Genomic DNA, 4694 nt, shown 5'->3' with positions numbered 1-4694 from the left:
GAAGCCACCCTCCACTAAGGGGTACTGGCATGAAACCCCTCAGGGGGCTCCATTAGCATGACCCTTTGTTCAATAGGAATACTGTATATTAGCTAGTGATGAACTAACTCATTCAAACCTTCTTTTTGGAAAGAGGAATGGCATGCAATAGTTGCTTGAACTCAAGTTGCATCCTGAATGGTAATGAGCTGCAGTTCTGGTTTTTTAGAAAAGCCCTGGACCCCAGAGTGCGTGTCGAGTTAGGATAGTGATGTCCCATGGTTCCCAACTGTATTAGTTTCTTATTGCTGCTGTGACAAATTAGCACAAATTTAGTGGCTCAAAAGAACACACATTTGTTCTCTTACAGTTCTGGAGGTCAGAAGTTTAAAATCAAAATGTCGGTGGGACCCCCTGGCAATGGGCAAAGAGACACCTGATTGGTGGTGGTGCTCTTGTATCAGTCAGGGGCAAAGCAGATGTCTAGTCCTTTCTTTATCGTAGCTTGATGCCTGGGTTGGTGGCCAGAGCTGTTTCATGGCTGGGGCACATAAAAAAAAAAAAAAAATGTCGGTGGGGCTGAGTTCCTTCTGGAGGCTTCAGTAGAGACTCTGCTTCCCTGTCTGTTTTAGCTTCTAGAGGCTGCCTGCATTTCTTAACTTGTGACCTCTTCCTTGAATCACTCCAATCTCTGGTGTCTGTTGTCACATCTCCTACTACTGTGTTTTCAACCATCCTGCCTCCCTCTTAAATGACCCTTATGATTACATTGGGCCCACCTGGATAATCCAGTATAATCTGCCCATTGCAAGATCCTTAACTTAATCACATCTGCAAAGTCCCTTTTGCCATATAAGGTAACATATTTATGGGTTCCAGGGATTAGGATGTGGACGTCTTTGGGGGGCATTATTTGGGCTACCACACCTGCTTTGCTATATATTCTTTCAACAAGTCTGCACTTCGGGTAATTATACAATTCTATACTATTTAGGTTTTGGTATCTGACCTGCCCACATCCCCTGGAAGGAATAGTGCAAGTATGATATGACTCCATCTTCCTTGGCAATAGTTGGTGAATAGCTGACCTATTTTCTGGTTAATGACCTATTGAGTAATGACCAGTTGACTTGCCATTACCAGCCAAGGACTCATTGGCTTGCCAATGGTCAATCAGTTTCAAAGACTTTGGATGAATGGTGCAAGGACTGTGGGCAGTTGATGGTGGCTTTTTAGACTAAAAGTGATCTAGAATCAGGATTGATGGCTGCCACGGGGGGCCATGTATAGTATGTGTAAGCAGAGGAAGCCAATTGATCCAGAGAAGAATCAAATGGAAACAGATTTAGAGAGACCATGTGGCCCTAGAGAGACAAGATATTCCCATGTCTAGGCCCCGTGGGGCCTGGCTGTGCTTCTTATCCTGAACTTTAGTACAAGTTCTCTCTGTGTACAATGAACCACATCTCTGCCCTGGAGCCAGTCAGAGTGCCGTTTGATTCTCTGCAACAAAAACAGCTCCAAATAGAAGAGTCTTTTCTGCTTGACTTAAACAGATGACTTACGCAACCCTTTAAACCAAAGAACCTGTGTTCAGGTGGGTCTTTGAAAATTCAAGAGGAGCAACGAGGAGGTAGGGTGTTGCCCCCGTGGCCTCCTATCCGTGGTGCTTATGCTCCTATATCCTGGTGGTCTTCCCATCCCACAGCTAGGACTATGGAAGGGCAGGCCCGGGTTCTCCAACTCTGATCAGGATGAAGTGTTATGGGACAATTTTCTCAGGGTTGAGTTGCTGAGGAAAAAAATCTACTCTCACATTCCTATCCTCACCACATTATCTCAGTCCGTAGGTCTGGACTTCTGTCTCAGTTTCCCTGTGCTGAACTCCGGTTCCTCACCTTCAGCTCTCTCTTCCCATCCCTCTCCCAGGGTTGGCTGCCACTTGATTTACTCCTAAACATCGGTTGGGGCTGCGCTGTGACTGAGCCATAGTCCTGAGGCGCCTTCTGCTGCCTGGACTCCTGTTACCACAGCCCACACCCCAGGCACTGGCACCTGCTCCCGCCACGCCTGAGCTTGCCATGTCGTCTGGGCATCACAACCTGCATCTTCCAGCCTTCCGACATGCCCCCGTTCTGCCAGATGAGGGTTTTCCTTTGATCCCCACAAATAAGCATGACTGAGAACCCTGCTGCTTCACTCTCCTTGCCGCTCCCTACCTGCCCAAGGTAGGACACTTCAGAAAGCACCTGGGAATCCCAGAGCTACAGACTAATGAGTAGATTTTTGTTCATCAGCATGCATTTTGTGCATCAAAGTATGAATGGGCTCTCTGCTGCCTCCAGTGCCTTCACTGTCAGGGAAAAATTGAAGAAGACCTGAAACGGCTGAGGAGCCGGCTGGTGATTTAATTTTCCCCTAATTTTTATGCCTCTCAGGAAACTGACAAATTAATCGGAAGCCAGACTTCTCAACTCTGCTGCAACATAAGTGGTTGCCCCAGGAATGCAGGTCCATGGGCTCAGCTGGGAGGTTTCAGACACTGGGTCCTGTGGTACAAGGCCACCTGGGGGTCCTGGGACAGTCCTTCCTATCCCCCGCTGCTCAGCCGCAGGATCCTGGGCACATGCAGGGCAATCCTGCTTCCGCATTCCTGCAGAGAGCACCCTGAGGCTGCTCTTCAGCGTCATCTATTTCCCTCCCCGGTGGCTGCTTCTGCTGTGGAATTGGTATTGTTTTTCCTTAATCCTCGGAGTGCCAGACTAGACCTGGGTATATTGACAGGCCCCCAAGGTGCAGTGCATTGGTTTCCTAAACCCTGAGCATAGTGTTGAGAGCCCTACTGTTGGTGCTGCAGCCTGGGTGCAGTCTGCAGTGTTTCCCAAGTGTATTTGGTCTTGGAACACTATGGTTTTAGAGCACTGATTAACATCTCCCTCAAAGAGTGTTCAGTGGAACACATTTAGGAAAATGTTATTCTATTCTAAGATTTATCACACTGTATTACAGTGATTTATTTGCATGTCTGCCTTCCCCACCAGGCTGTAATTTCCTAAAGGGCAAGAAATGTATCTTATTTATCTTTTTATCTTCAGCACCTAGCACAGTGCTTCTTCATAGAGTTGGTCCCCTAAATAGCTCTTGCCAAGGTCACCAACTACCTCCATCTCTGTTCTCATCTTATTCAAATTCCCAGTAAAATTTTACTCAGTTTGGCATTTCTTCCTTCTTCAAACACCTTTTTTTCTCTTGGCTCCTGGGACACCGTACCCTCCTGGATTTCTTCCACAAGACCAGCAACTACTTTGCATCCCCCTACTGAACACTTCTCCCTTCCTGTTACCTAGACATTGAAGTACCCAGGGCTCCATCCTTGGACAGTTCCTCTGCACCAGCTACACTCTTTCCCCAGGTGACCTCAGGCAGATCCCGGGCGTAAATCACTTTCTATAAGCTGATGATTATCATGCTCATATCGCTAAATGTGGCCTTTCTCTTGAGCCCTGGACATACATCTGGCTGCTTATTTAACATCTTCTCTTAGATGTCAATATTTAACAAGTCCAAAGCAAAACTCTTGATTTAACCCAGCAAACCTGTTCATCTTCCAGTCTTTCTATATTATTGTAGTAAGTAGCATCGTCAGCTACCCAGCTGCTCATATCCAAACTCTAAAACTCATCACATTTAAAAAATTTTCCCTTTCAATCCATCAGGACATCCTACTAGTATCACCTCTGTGGTAGATTATTATTTGGCAAATATTCATTCCTCTCCATCTGTATAGAGTATGCTTCCCCTGCCCCCATGCCCCCAAATTGATATTGGATTTGGTCAAGTGACTTGCTTTGGCCACTGGGATATTAGCAAATGTGTCCAGAACTGAGACCCTAACTATGTTAGAAAAGTGTGGTTTGGCATTTACATCCTGTGTTGGTATCAATGTATTTTTGGTCAGCTCCAAATTCACCGTTTGCTACCTGAACTATGGAAACGGATCAAGGCCCTTTACATCCATTTCCTTTGCCAGGTGGCACAATGTTAATTTTGTCAGTAGAGGGCACTGGATGTGCCTGCCTACAAGCCTGTAATGCCTACTTCCCAGAGGGTGTTCCTGCCTGCCTGATGACTGCAGAGCCCCTCCACCTTAGGGACCCAGTGAACTTCTCCACCATCATATTCCTCTTGGACTATTCCAGTAGCTTCTTAACTGGTTTCCTTTCTTCCCTTCTTGTTACTCTGCCTGCAACATTTCTTGATCCCACCAGATTAATTATATGTAAAGTTTAAATATATGTCAGGTTCTGTTTCAGACTAATTTATCATGTTCCAGCATATTGACCCATCTATTTATTTGATTTGGGGCCCTTATCACAACATTTGAACTACGATATCTTTATAAGGTATCCTCATATCTGGTAGGGCAGGTCCTCCTCTTCAATGCATTTTTTCCAAGCTATTCTTTCCTGTCCACTTTTCCAGATGAATTTTAGAATCATTTTGTCATGTTCCCAAAAAACCCCAATATTAGAAATTTATTTGGAAAAATCAACATTTTTATATCATTGAGTTTTTCTGTCTAAGAGATTGACACATCTATATTTAGTTATCTTTTATATCCTCAAGAAAGCTTTCTCATTTTCATCGTATAAGCTTTCTTTCTTTGTTAAGATTATATGCAGGCATTTATGTCTTTTGTTGCTATTCTGCACCAG

The 4694-nt window shown here is 45.1% G+C and overlaps 1 non-coding gene across 1 annotated transcript; it reads left to right on the top strand.

The window, feature by feature from the left end:
• Positions 1–388: 388 nt before the first annotated feature.
• On the top strand, positions 389–533 carry LOC117196387 (small nucleolar RNA SNORA48). Its single transcript, XR_004476550.1, has one exon. It is a non-coding gene; the product is annotated as a small nucleolar RNA SNORA48 (small nucleolar RNA).
• The last annotated feature ends 4161 nt before the right edge of the window (positions 534–4694 follow it).

This window comes from Orcinus orca, chromosome 8 (assembly GCF_937001465.1).
Source record: "Orcinus orca chromosome 8, mOrcOrc1.1, whole genome shotgun sequence".
Taxonomy (NCBI): domain Eukaryota; kingdom Metazoa; phylum Chordata; class Mammalia; order Artiodactyla; family Delphinidae; genus Orcinus; species Orcinus orca.
This window is presented reverse-complemented; position numbering and strand designations above follow the sequence as displayed.